Source organism: Mustelus asterias, chromosome 15 (genome assembly GCF_964213995.1).
Source record: "Mustelus asterias chromosome 15, sMusAst1.hap1.1, whole genome shotgun sequence".
In the NCBI taxonomy this organism is placed as follows: Eukaryota; Metazoa; Chordata; class Chondrichthyes; order Carcharhiniformes; family Triakidae; genus Mustelus; species Mustelus asterias.
Window position 1 is genome coordinate 17,150,742 of NC_135815.1, and position 15,403 is coordinate 17,166,144.

Below are 15,403 nucleotides of genomic sequence, written 5' to 3' on the forward strand. Positions count from 1 at the left end.
GAGTTGTGGGGAAAATATTCCAGAGCTTGGAATATCAACTACAGATCTAAGCAGTTGAAGGCATGATCACTATGGGGGGATAATTAAAATGGGGGATGCATTAGAGGCCAGAATTAGAGGGGTTGCAGGAACAGAGGAGATTACAGAGATAGGGAGGGAGACTGAAAAAATTGGCCTTGGTGCTCCCAGTATTCAATTAGAGGAAATTTCTGTTCCTCCAGTAGTGGATGTCAGATAAGCTGTAAGCTATTGGAGGATGGGAGAGGTGGACCTGGGTGTTGTCAGCACATCTTTGGAAACTCAAGTTGCATCTTTGGGTGATGTTGCTGCGGGACAGCATGTAGATGGGAATTGGGAGGGAACCAAAGTGACACTCATCCAAAATCTTTCTCCCAATTTAAATTTTGTTCCCGTTTTTTACAGCAAAAGAAAAATGACAACTGCCAGGATAATTCCACACTACAAACTCCACATTTATTTGTTATACAGTTTCCTGATGTGTTTCCTTCTAACATGCCAGCAGGTGGTGCTGGCAGTCCCTAGTTTAAGACTTGTTGATGTAATTTTGTAATGTCAACACACCGATTATTCTGCTCTGCAGCACCATCTGCTTTTGGGAATGTTTTCAATTTTAAATTTCCAAATGTTCAATTTTAATTTGTATATTTTACTTTGTCCGCACCCAGAAGCCAACCATCAGGATGTTTAGTTCATGAAGGTGTTATTCTATGTCACACAATACTTGACACCGAGAGCAAGGATGCTAGGGCATTGATTTCCAAAAGGGCTTCTATATGTTCTGATGCTCAGAGAGTAATGGGCAACTGCTGGAATTGAACCTCATTTAGAGCACATTTGGAATATTGCTTACGGTTCCAGTCGCCACACTACCAGAAGGATGTGGAGGCTTTGGAGAGGGTGCAAAAAAGGTTTACCAGGATGTTGTCTGGTTTGGAGGGTATTAACTACGGGGAGATTGGACAAACTTGGTTTCTTTTCACTTGAACATCAGAGGCTGAGGGGCAACCTGATAGAAGTTTACAAAATTATGAGAGGCATGGATAGTTGGAGTCTTTTTCCCAGGGTAGACATGTCAATTACTAGGAGACATAGGTTTAACGTAAAAGGGGGAAAATTTAAAGAGGTGAGAGGCCAGTTTTTCTACAGAGGGCAGTAAGCACCTGGAATACGTTGCCAGAGGAGGTGAGAGGAGCAGATGCAATAGCAGTGTTTAAGAGGCATCTTGAAGAGGCAGGAAGTGGAAGGGTACGGACTGTGTAGAGCAAAAGGTCTTTAGAGAGGTGTCATGTGTGGGCGAAGGGCCTGTTCCTGTGCTGTACTGTTTGAATATGCAATTGCAAAACTGGTGAGGCAAAAAACATGTTCGCCAATGCTGCGTTTTTAGGCTGGGCACAGATACTACTCATGTAAACAAGTACTTGTTCTTGGATTTTGGCCATGTAAAGTGTGTCTTGATCAGTATCTATGTAAATATAACAGGCCCCAGGCTTGATCAGACAGCCCTCGTCAGTGCATTTCGCATATACCTTAAGCCCCACATGGTTACGTCAACTTCCATAGGCAGAAGAATCGACATTCTATAGATTGTGGCTTATGGTATAAACTAACATGCAAATTCATGAAGTTATACTAGCTGGTGAACAATACATTTTTTGCACTTACAAGTCTTATTCTACATGGAGAAAATCAACAAAAGCAACTTAACAATACCATATTTCCATATAACAATTATATACACAAGTCAATGGTTTTCATGTCACTCGAGGACAAAGATTCAAATCATACCAAGGACAGGTATTTCATGCCTATTCATAACTTCGCTGCTGGTGATGCACTTCTGCACTACAACCCCTTGCCAGGCATTGCCCCCTTACAGAATTCTAAAAGTACCACAACTAGAGAGAAAAACAAAGTGAAGTAACAATAACAAAAGCTCTACCAGTGTTTCTCTTTTTATGACAATCCTGAGAAGAAAAAATATTGGTGATGGATATTTAAAATCATGAGTTATAGCAGTTTGCCTTCTAACCCATCTTCCCTGTGCTGGCTCTGCGAAAGTGATCCTACAACTCCCACTGATATACATTTCTCCTGTAAAATCATAAAAGTGCTTAACACAGGGATTCTGCATTCACTGTGCCAGATAATTGAAGCACCATTATTTATTCAGTGGTATAAAATGGCAAACTATATCAATATTCTTCTAACACATTCACTCCAATGTAAATATTGAGAATAGTATTAAGGTTAATTGCTCAGTCCATTATTGTCTTTATTGCCTATTATCCTTATGGAGGTAATTCATCTACCTTGATGCTTGGCAGGTTAAATTCCTCTTGGGTGGGGGAGATGTGACAGCCCAAAAGGTAGTCAACTGTGATCAAACAGACTTGATTTGCTAACACCCTCTCTGCATCCCGTAAGTGAAAGACAATAAATACTCATCAAAATGAGGTATCGTTACAGATCTCGCAGGGTTGCTAAGAATTCACGGTGTAATAGCATCTATATGAGAACCTGGATTTCTCACATTCACCGCACGGAAAGGATTTACATTCAATTAATCTTCAAGTGGTGTCTAAACACAACAATCAGAAAGGCAAGTCACTGCATATTATTCAAGCAGCACCTGTGGCACTCTTCATTTGCAGAGTCCACAGTCCCTGCATTTTTGAAGGCTCATTTAGATGGGACCGATGGCAGCTGTCCTCTGCAGTAACCCCAATGTGAAACCCTAAAATAGCAGAATATAAACACATGCTTCATTCGGAATTATTGTGGATTACAATACTCAGAAACCAAAACAAAGATTTCACAGTTTGCATTACTCAGTGCTTCTCTGCAGCCCATCAAAGGTGTGCAGAGTAATGAGTTGACTGTCACACATTGCATAACTTCATAATACCAAGTAAACACGACACAGGATGAAGGGGGGAAGTTCATGATGGAACAGCAGCTGAATAGGAGGAATCAGCAGAAACAGGAAAATCGCTGTAACAAGCATTCATTTATTCATATAATTCCTGATCCAGTCCCTGCACAATTTTTGCAGATGAATGCTACACCACGTAGTAGTTATGGAAGTTTTACCTGCCATCTTACACCATCTAGCTGATATCAGTTATTATCTTAACATGGCTTTTTCCAACAATAAATTCCACTGAGTGGAAATAAAATACTCAAAACTTTGTCAATGATCTCCATAAGGTGCTGCTAATGCCTACTGCCATGCTTTTCTACCACTGTTTTTCGTGCTCAGTGGGAGGATCTTTTTTCCAAACCCAGACTACACCCATTTCAGGTTGTCAATGTTTGCATTCGTCACGATAAAAGGAATTGAACATTTTCCCACTTTAGTCTCAACTGTCAGCATCGCTCAGAGGTCATGTGTAGCAATGCAGCCAATGTAAGCTCTACCCTATCATGGCAACATTGCTTTGCTCATGACCTCACCTACCCTGACAGTCCTGTTTCCCACACCAGTATCGCTTAGGACCAATCTCATTGTGATTGCCAGTTAAGAGATAGTTTTGTGTTCCAGGCCCATTCTCATTAGGAACCGCACAACCACCACCTAAACCTATTTCACACGATATTGTGGTTCCTCTGTGATTCCTCCTTAAATTGGGTGCAGTCGCAGCAGAAAATTAGGGAAAATTCAGACAGTGAGGCCTACCATCGCCAATTTGCATTTTCATCTCCAGTATGCTACTCACTTCTTTCCTGGGCAGCATGGTGGTTGGCGCTGCTGCCTCACAGCGCCAGGGACCCAGGTTCAATTCCGGCCTCGGGAGACTGTGTGGATTTTGCACGTTCTCTCTGCGTCTGCGTGGGTTTCCTCCGGGTGCTCCAGTTTTCTCCCACACTCCAAAGATGTGTAGGTTAGGTTGATTGGCCATGTTAAATTGCCCTTATCGTGAGGGGGATTAGCAGGGTACACACATGGGGTTAAAGGAATAGAGCCTGGGTGGGATTGCTGTCGGTGCAGACTCGATGGGCCGAATGGCCTCCTTCTGTACTCTCCTCTGGATTCTGCTGGTGTCCAACCACTTACTGCTGCTGTATGGGGGTTGTAAGCCCATGGAAACATGATGATGTCTTGAATCCCCAAACCAGAGTTGAGGGCCTCCATATACAGAATCTATTTTGTTTGTCATACACTTATATAGTGATTTTCAAGACCTCAATATGTCCAAAAGCATTTTACAGCACATGATGTACTTTTTGAAGTGTAGTCACCGGTAAAAACTTCAGCAGCTAATTTTATGCACAGCATTGAGATAAAAATCAGCTATCCTATGATGTTGGTTGAGAGTTAACTATTGGTCAAGACATGGGGGAGAGGTCTTCATTGAAATATTGCTGTGGAATATTTTACATCCGTCTGTGAGGGCACTTGGAGCCTTGGTGTAGCATCTGATCCAAAAGTGGCACTCCTGACAGTGCAGCACTCCCTCAGCACTATGCTGGGGGGTGATCCGAGAGTTTTGTGCTCAAGTCTCTGGAATGGGATGAGAATCAACAATCATCTGACTCTGAGGTGGGAGTGGTACCCACTGAGCCATGGCTAACACTCAACCCTCCTTTGTAAGCTGCAGACTATTAGGATGCTGATTCCCCAATCTTTGTACCACTTCTGCCTTTTTGACTGCTTGGAGGCTTCTCGTGCTTCTACAATGACAGTCCCATCGAAATTCTATCCTGGCGAGGAGAATCCAGCCTATTAATTCTTAATCAATTTTTCCTCTAAGCTGCATGGCCATTTAGCAACCCAAGCACAAGTTGACACGCCGTTAAGTTACTGTGGGTGCGCAGCTGCACGAAAAATATAAAGGGCCCATGCACTTAGCTGAATAGACCAAACAGAACAAAAAAATTATATTTCTCTTAACTGCTTTTATTTGTTTCCTTTTTTAAAAAAGTTTATTTATTAGTGTTACAAGTAAGCTTATATTGACACTGCAATGAAGTTACTGTGAAAATCCCCTATGAGCCACACTCCTATTTGGGTACACTGAGGGAGAATTTAGCATGGTCAATGCACCTAACCAGCACATCTTTCAGGGCACCCGGAGGAAACCCACGTAGACACGGGGAAAACGTGCAGATTCCGCACAGTGACCCAAGCTGGGAATCAAACCCAGATCCTTGGTGCTGTGAGGCAGCAGTGCTAACCACTGTGCCGCCGTGCAACCCCAATGCAAGGACATTTGGCTGTATTTGACCCAATTTTCACAGAAACCTTTCAGTAGTATTTTAGAAGTGGTTTTTCCTGTCATCAAATCCATCCTTTTGTCCCTTTATAATAAAAGCAAAACACTGCGGATGCTGGAATCTGAAACAAAAACAGAAAACGCTGGAAAATCTCAGCAGGTTTGACAGGATCTGTGGAGAGAGAACAGAGCCAACATTCCGAGTCTGGGTGACCTTTCGTCAGAGCTTTTTATCATTTGTCATGATTGTGAGGAATAGTTTGAAAATCCAAAGTGATTGCATCTCAATTGAAAATAAAAACATTAGGAACAGTCTGTTTGTTTTAAAAGTCACTTTTTGAGATTGTGGTGCAGTGAACTTGGAGAATTAACGCCTTTAACCTTACATCATTGGATGCCTTTTATTCATTTCCCCTTATTCGAATAAGGCACAACCCAAAGCAAATATTTCCAATTAAAGAATGCAAAATTGACAGAAGTCTGGCAAGACTTGGCCTCTTGTTGAAAGTTTACTGTGCACAGCGATTAACAGAGCAAATATTAACAGCTAACAACACATGATGATTAAAACATGTGACCACTGCCAGCCAAACGGAGAGGCGTGATGTATCTCCGTGAACTATGTGTCGCTTTATTATGAATTAACAGAACTTTTTCCCTCATCTTTTAAAACATTCTTTCAATGCCTTTTTAATTTTTAAAACGGGATCGAGATTTGTAAAAAGGCAGGCAGGCCAAAGGGAGCAGCCAAGATTCCAAAAAAAACCTCTTTGTAGGCTTTCTCTTAATTGAAAGGGAAAAGGTCAGAGGGCAAACCCTCAACTTCCTATGTGGGGAAGGAACAAAAGAACAGGGGAGCACATGGTTCTGGCACTGTCGATACGAGAAGTTGGATAACACCAGTATAATTTAAGATGATAAACAAGGCCAAGAACAAACCTTGGTCCAAGTCAGAGGTAGAGCTGGTCAAAGGAAGCTATAACTTAACAGTGCATTATACTTTTATTATTTCTTTACTACCAAGTGGCAGGCGGAGACAGCACGGTGGCACAATGGTTAGTGCTGCTGCCTCACAGTGCCAGGGACACAGATTCAATTCCAGCCTCAGGTCACTGGCTGTGTGGAGTTTGCATGTTCTCTCCCTGTCTGCGTGGGTTTCCTCCGGGTACTCCGGTTTCCTTCCACAGTCCAAAAGAAGTGCAGGTTAGGTTGATTGGCCATGCTAAATTGCTCCTTAATGTCAGGGGGGCTAGCAGGGTAAATACGTGGGGTTATGGGGATAGGGCGTGGGTGGGATTGTTGTCGGTGCAGGCTGAATGGGTCAAATGGCCTCCTTCTGCACTGTAGGGATCCTACGAAGTGGGACAAAATTATCTCTAAGTCAGCTTTGCCACAGCTGTTACTCTGTACATTAATTGATTATCAAATAAAGTAGTTTAATGGTTTGTATTTGGCCTTATCTCACATACATATTAATCAGTCTATTTCCTTGGTCGATAGAAAGGTGCAGATGAGGATATGTGAGTAACCAGTTCATATAACAACAGAGTTCTTTTGAAACATACATGGTCATGTTATCACATAATTAGATTTTATACACTACAGGTTAACCCCGATAGTAAAGGGCTTAAGGTATGCTTATGAAAGACATCAGTGACGCTGAATCTGTGAAAGTATCTTTTTTTAAAGTTTTTTTTATTATCATCACAAGTAGGCTTACATTAACACTGCAATGAAGTTACTGTAAAAATCCCCTAGTCGCCACACTCCGGCGTCTGTTCGGGTACACGGAGGGAGAATTTAGCATGGCCAATGCACCTAACTAGCACGTCTTTCGGACTGTGGGAGGAAACTGGAGCACCCAAAGGAAACCCATGCAGACACGGGGAGAACGTGCAGACTCCGCACAGACAGTGACCCAAGCTGGGAATCGAACCCAGGTTCCTGGTGTCGTGAGACAACAGTACTAACCACTGGGCCTTCGTGCCACCCCTGGCATAGGACCAAAATTTATAATTGGGCTTCATTATCTTTGTCCATTGCAATCTTTGCATTGCTCACTGTGACATTTGACTGGTAAACAATAAAGACATCAGAGCTTCAAAACCAATGCCCTTTATCATTTAACTAAACTACAAGCAGCTGTCAATCATAGAACTATATCCAGGTCAAAGGAACAGGAAGGGAGCCTCCTTTACTTGACATGCCAGTATGAATGAGAAAATGCATGAACACTTCAATTGCTATTCTCCCTCCATAAGACCTCACGTCAGGCACAAGAGCTGGGAGGGGCAATGGCAGCATAGACAAGTAAAGGAGGCTCTCTTACTGCAACTTAAAGGGATAGACAGGGTAGATGCAGGTAAGATGTTTCCCTTGTCTGGTGAATCTAGAACCAGGGGGCACAATTTCAAAATAAAGGGGAATCCATTTAGAACTGAGATGAGGAGAAATTTCTTCACACAGATGGTTGTGAATCTTTGGAGTTCTCTACCCCAGAGAGCTGTGAAAACTCAGTCATTGTGTATGTTTAGAGCAGAGATTTATAGATTCCTGATTAATAATAACTTAAAGAGTTAGGGAATAGTGTGGGTAAAAGGCAGTGAAGTGTCCGATCAGCCATGATTGCATTGAATAGTGGGTAGAGCTGGATGGGCTGAATAACCTAATCCTGTTCCTAAGCTCCTATGAAGAGAGAAGAGAGTCAGTCAAAGGCCCTCAAGCCTCATAAGAGAGTGTGGGGCAAATGGGGTCATGGCACTTGATAAGGAAGTACTCTTGGTGCTATGCAGGTGGCATTGAGAGTGGGTATTCAGTAGCCAGCATTTGAACACGGGTTGGCACCTCAGGTAGCATAGGGACAGGAATGTAGGGGGCAAGGCTGCCAAGGACAGTTGGGTAGCCACTTGTCCACAAGTAAAGCTCCATCTGGCCATAGGGTCATGACTGTCAGATTTTGGGTCCAGTGGCGATGAGGGGCAACACCCTCCACAGGAAAGGCTGCACATCAGGAGGGCATGGGAGAGGAAAGAGGGGCAGGAGAGTCATGGCACCATTTGACAGAATCTGGCATCAAGGTGCCCTAGCAAAACAGAAGTCAATGAAATAAAACAGAAAATGCTGGAAAAACCCAGCAGGTCTGACAGCATCTGTGGAGAGAGAAACAGAGTTAATGTTTCGAGACCGCATGACTCTTCTTCAGAGCTAAGGAGAGGATAAACCCCTCGGCAGAGGGTCTACCATTGAAGATGGAGCTATACCTGGAGATGATTGATAACCAGTGCTGCAGAAGATTATGACTCTCCATCTCACATCTCGCAGTACTGGTTGCTATGCTCTGCCAATGGCTATCGAGGCCACTCTGGCTTTGAATCTCTTCGCTTCTGGCACCTTCCAAAGATCATTTGCAGAGTTTAGCGGCATCTCAGAAATGGTTGCACGTCACTACATTTTTCTGGTCACTGATGTCCTCTTAGCCAGAGCTGGACTGCACTTTCATCTAATGAAAGACTAGACCTTGTAGGGACAGAGGACATTGGGTTTTGCCTCCCTTGCAGGGCATCATTGATTGCACCAATTACTGAGATGCCATCAGTGAGATCCATCAGCAGGAAGGCCTTCCACCCCCTCAATGTCCATATGGTCTGTGGCCATAACAAGAGCTTCCTCTATTTGTACACTTGCGTTCCTGGCAGCTAGAATAAGTCCTTCATCCTCTGCCAATCCCAGTGCCTCAGAGACAGTGGTGTGGTGGTAATATCTGGATTAGTAGTCTGAATTCAACAACTTCAAACTATGAACTCTCTCCTCTCTGTTGACCCCCTGTTTTAATCCCACTTTTTTTTCCCCAGTGGCCCACTCCCTCCACAGAGCCATCTGTCACTTGTTTGGAAGTTTTGCTTTCACAGTTTGCTGTTTCTTCTGCTCTCAACACATTCCACTACTTTACCTTTATGCCACTCTCAGTACCTTCTTTAATCCTTAACACCACCATTAACACTCCCATTGTCTTGCACCCATAACATCTTTGTCAAATCTCTCCTTTATCCCTGACCTTCTGCTCTGCTCCACCTGTTCCACCCCCTATTAAACAGGATAAAATCCATCACATTTCATCCTCTCCTTAGCTCTGAAGAAGAGTCATGCGGTCTCGAAACATTAACTCTGTTTCTCTCTCCACAGATGCTGCCAGACCTGCTGGGTTTTTCCAGCATTTTCTGTTTTGTTTCTTTGACTTCTGTTTTGCTAGGGCACCTTGATGCCACATTCTGTCAAATGGTGCCTTGATACTAAGGGCAATCACTCTCCATGCTATAATCCAATGAGCTGTATCTATGCTATTCACTCAATTAGTCCATGTGGTAAGGAAGTTCAATCGTTAGAGGGGTGGTGGGGTGCAAACAAGAAAATGGAGTTCAGGCCACAATCAGAACAGCCATGATCTTACAGAATGGCAGAGCAGGCTTGTGGGACCAAATGGTTTACTCCTGTTCTTAGTTGTTGTGATCCTGAAGCAGGTTCCACATTTTAGCTCTGACAGTGGGTATCAGGTGTCCGCCATTGGTGGTCTAACCTTGTGATTCAAGTCTTCAGTGTTCTATGTCAGCAGAGCTGGCTCTGTTTGCCTTTCCCTGGACCTTTGTACTCAGAGAGCTGGTGGCCTTAGGCAAAGTAGGTTCAGCTTTCATATGGAGAATCATAGAAGACAACGCAGAACTATTTTGGCCTAATGATAACCAACTTCTTATTTCAAAGGCTGAATCTTTAGTTCCCAGTAACCTGGATTCATTTTCCCTATAGAGTGAAGCCAATAGAGGGCGATTCCTGTACCTGCAGTCAGCTGCACATCACAATTTAGAGACACCTACAAATAACAATCAATTTTAATACCAAATCAATGTTTTGGCAAATTTGGTGAGTTTGCAAATAAAATTCAAGGAAACCGTGAACATGGTGCAACATATTGCATATTGTAATAGTGTGTGAGCTTAGTTAAGTGGTTTGGAGTTGAAACCAGATCCACCCCTCAATGGACCTTAACATTAGCAAGCTTAGGGGTAACTGCAGCACATTGGGACACTACCCCTTCCTCTAGACAACAGAGAGATTATGTCACTTTGGTTCAGTTGGGTGCTTGGGACTCTTTTGCATTTTGTGAAGCAACTTTTCTTTACAAGTTTGATCTTGTTTGATTTTATCATTGTCTTTATATTCAATGCAATTTGATGCAGTGTTTCCATTTGACCACGAACAAACATGACCCAACTCAGGTAATTAAATAAAGTAGAAAGAAGATCTCAGGATTTCAATTCACAACTGAGTTCACGAGCTGACCAAATTCAGGACAAAAATTTACCGTGCAGGGACAATCTTCCTATAACTCTGAAGAGCAACAAAGCACTAGTTCACCATGGTGGCAAAATATAATCTTTGCCTGCATTAAGTTTTTAACATGTTTTGCATTGCAAGAAACAACATGCCAAGGCATTAGCGCCCAAGATTATGCCAAGCATTTCTCAACCAAAACACCATCAGTTCCAAGGCCCAGACAGTCTAACTGTTGGATTGTATGAGTTTCTGGTGCCAATACATTGAGATGGCTAAGATGCAAATTTACTTAATTAACCTGCAAAATTATATTCAGTCGCGAACATCCCTGCAGAAGGAAGGAATTCAGCCTATTAAGTCTGCACTGACTCTCAACAGAGCATCTTACCCAGGCCCTATTCCTGTAACCCCATGTATTTACCCCACTAATCCCTCTAACCTGCACATCTTGGAACCCTAGTGGGCAATTTAGCATGCCCAATCCACCTAACCTGCACATTTTAGGACTCGGTAAGAAATCTCACACACCAGGTTAAAGTCATAGAACATAGAACCATCGACCATCACCCTCTGTCTTCGATCAGACAGCCAGTTACCTATCCAATCGGCCAACTTTCCCTCTATCCCACACCTCCTCACTTTCATCATAAGCCGACCATGGGGGACCTTATCAAACGCCTTACTAAAATCCATGTATATGACATCAACTGCCCTACCTTCATCAACACACTTAGTTACCTCCTCAAAAAATTCTATCAAATTTGTCAGGCACGACTTGCCCTTCACGAATCCGTGCTGACTATCCCGGATTAATCCGCATCTTCCTAAATGGTCGTAAATCCCATCCCTAAGGACCTTTTCCATCAATTTACCAACCACCGAAGTAAGACTAACCGGTCTTACAAGTCCAACAGGTTTATTTGGAAACATGAGTTTTCGGAGTGCTGCTCCTTCCTTAGGTGAGTGGACATTCACCTGATGAAGGAGCAGTGCTCCGAAAGCTCATGATTCCAAATAACGTTAACAAATGCGAGGTTATTCACTTTGGAAGAAATAATAGCAAATTGGATTATCTAAATGGAAAGAAATTACAACATGCTGCTGTGCAGAGGGACCTGGGGGTCCTTGTGCATGAGACGCAAAAACCCAGTCTGCAGGTGCAACAGGTGATCAAGAAGGCAAATGGGATGTCTTGCTGCATCTGTACAGGGCATTGGTGAGGCCGCAGCTGGAATACTGTGTGCAGTATTGGTCCCCCTATTTGCGGAAGGATATATTGGCCTTGGAGGGAATGCAGAGAAGGTTCACCAGGTTGATACCAGAGATGAGGGGTGTTGATTATGAGGAGAGACTGAACAGATTGGGTTTATACTCGTTGGAATTTAGAAGGCTGAGGGGGGATCTTATAGAGACCTATAAGATAATGAAGGGGCTGGATAGGGTAGAGGTGGAGAGATTCTTTCCACTTAGAAAGGAAACTAGAACTAGAGGGCACAGCCTCAAAATAAAGGGGGGTCAGTTTAGGACAGAATTGAGGAGGAACTTCTTCTCTCAAAGGGTGGTGAATCTCTGGAATTCTCTGCCCACTGAAGTGGTGGAGGCTACCTCGTTGAATATGTTTAAATCACGGATGGATGGATTCCTGATCGGTAAGGGAATTAGGGGTTATAGGGATCAGGCGGGTAAGTGGAACTGATCCACTTCAGATCAGCCATGATCTTATTGAATGGCGTGGCAGGCTCGAGGGGCTAGATGGCCTACTCCTGCTCCTATCTTATGTTCTTATGTAAATCTACATAGAACATAGAACAGTACAGCACAGAACAGGCCCTTCGGCCCATGATGTTGTGCCGAGCTTTATCTGAAACCAAGATCAAGCTATCCCACTCCCTATCATCCTGGTGTGCTCCATGTGCCTATCCAATAACCGCTTAAATGTTCCTAAAGTGTCTGACTCCACTATCACTGCAGGTAGTCCATTCCACACCCCAACCACTCTCTGCGTAAAGAACCTACCTCTGATATCCTTCCTGTATCTCCCACCACGAACCCTATATTTATGCCCCCTTGTAATAGCTCCATCCACCCGAGGAAATAGTCTTTGAACGTTCACTCTATCTATCCCCTTCATCATTTTATAAACCTCTATTAAGTCTCCCCTCAGCCTCCTCCGTTCCAGAGAGAACAGCCCTAGCTCCCTCAACCTTTCCTCATAAGACCTACCCTCCAAACCAGGCAGCATCCTGGTAAATCTCCTTTGCACTCTTTCCAGCGCTTCCACATCCTTCTTATAGTGAGGTGACCAGAACTGCACACAATATTCCAAATGTGGTCTCACCAAGGTCATGTACAGTTGCAGCATAACCCCATGGCTCTTAAACTCCAACCCCCTGTTAATAAAAGCTAACACACTATAGGCCTTCTTCACAGCTCTATCCACTTGAGTGGCAACCTTTAGAGATCTGTGGATATGGACCCCAAGATCTCTCTGTTCCTCCACAGTCTTCAGAACCCTACCTTTGACCCTGTAATCCACATTTAAATTAGTCCTACCAAAATGAATCACCTCACATTTATCAGGGTTAAACTCCATTTGCCATTTTTCAGCCCAGCTTTGCATCCTATCTATGTCTCTTTGCAGCCTACAACAGCCCTCCACCTCATCCACTACTCCACCAATCTTGGTGTCATCAGCAAATTTACTGATCCACCCTTCAGCCCCCTCCTCTAAGTCATTAATAAAAATCACAAAGAGCAGAGGACCAAGCACTGATCCCTGCGGCACTCCGCTAGCAACCTGCCTCCAATCTGAAAATTTTCCATCCACCACCACCCTCTGTCTTCGATCAGACAGCCAGTTACCTATCCAATCGGCCAACTTTCCCTCTATCCCACACCTCCTCACTTTCATCATAAGCCGACCATGGGGGACCTTATCAAACGCCTTACTAAAATCCATGTATATGACATCAATTGCCCTACCTTCATCAACACACTTAGTTACCTCCTCAAAAAATTCAATCAAATTTGTCAGGCACGACTTGCCCTTCATGAATCCGTGCTGACTATCCCGGATTAATCCGCATCTTTCTATATGGTCGTAAATCCCATCCCTAGGGACCTTTTCCATCAATTTACCAATCACCGAAGTAAGACTAACCAGTCTATAATTACCAGGGTCATTTCTATTCCCTTTCTTAAACAGAGGAACAACATTCGCCATTCTCCAGTCCTCTGGTACCAACCCCGTGGACAGTGAGGACCCAAAGATCAAAACCAAAGGCTCTGCAATCTCATCCCTTGTCTCCCAAAGAATCCTGGGATATATTTCATCAGGCCCAGGGGACTTATCGACCTTCAGTTTATTCAAAACTGCCAGTACATCCTCCCTCCGAACATCTGTTGGGCTTTAACCTGGTGTTGTGAGACTTCTTACAGTGCCCACCCCAGTCCAATGCCGGCATCTCCACATCATCTTTGGACTGTGGGAGGAAACTGGAGCATCCAGAGGAAACCCACACAGGCATGAGGAGAATGTGCAAACTCCACACAGACAGTCACCCAAGGACAGAATTGAACCCGGGTCCCTGGAGCTGTGAGGCAGCAGTGCTAACCACTGTGCTACCACTGTCAGAGGTAGGCTATCATTTAATTTTCATAGATACCTGTTTATTTTAATTCGGTTAGTTAGAGATGGAGCTCTTGATTGTCTTTTATTTCTGAATAACCTTATTTCATAGAATCCTACAGCACAGAAGGAGGCCATTCAGCCAATTGAGTCTGCACCGACCACAATCCTACCCAGGCCCTATCCCCATAACCCCATGCATTTACCCTAGTTAGTCGCCCTGACACTAAGGGGCAATTTAGCATGGCCAATCCACCTAACCCGCACATCTTTGGACTGTGGGAGGAAACCTATGCAGACACAGGGAGAACATGCAAACTCCACCCAGTCACCCAAGCCGGGAATCGAACCTGGGTCCCTGGCGCTGTGAGGCAGCAGTGCTAATCACTGTGCCACCGTGCCGCCCTATTCCCATTCTGTGAATTCGAAACACAAACAGATCAGGCATAATCTTAATGAATGGTGGAGCAAGTTTGAAGGGCTGAATGGCCTACCCCTGCTCCTGTTTTGTTTGTTCATTCTTCAGGAGATAGTTTACAGGCAGCTAGAAGGTCAGGAGCTCCAAGTTGTTCTGGTTCAGGAGCAATGCAACATAACGTCGGACTGAAGCTACACCCTACAAACTTTTGTTTGAAGTCACGATTAGAGGGAAACCAACAAGTGGCTTTGTTATTTTTCATATTGGGAAGAGTTGAAAAATGCTTGTCCCAATACTTTAATCTGACACATTCTCCTGGTTTAATAACAATAAAATCACATTACTTCAGAGCCCAAGGCATCAGCTGCACAGAATATATTTGCAAGTTGCTCTCCAATGAGAGGTGAAGCAAGTGGCTGCATGTGATACATCCGGTAGCTGATTTACAGAGTAAAGGTTTTTTTGCTACAATCACTCAGTCTTACTTTTATGTGCCAAGATAATAGGCGGAGAAATATGCATCACAAATTGATGGGGCTCCAAGGTTTAATTATAGGAGTATCTGGTGATATTGGCACCAGGAAATTAACCAACGCGGACGCGATGGTCATGATTTTCATTTGCTTCTTTTCTCTACAACTTGTCCACCCTGTTTGACTTGTTTTAGTAAGAACGCAAGTATGTCTGGAATTATAATCACTTGACATAACTCCCTGTTCGTACCTGATCGTGGCCCTTAGACAATGATCAGAGTCATGCAAAACACTGAAACCTGTTACTATAATGAGCTGCAGC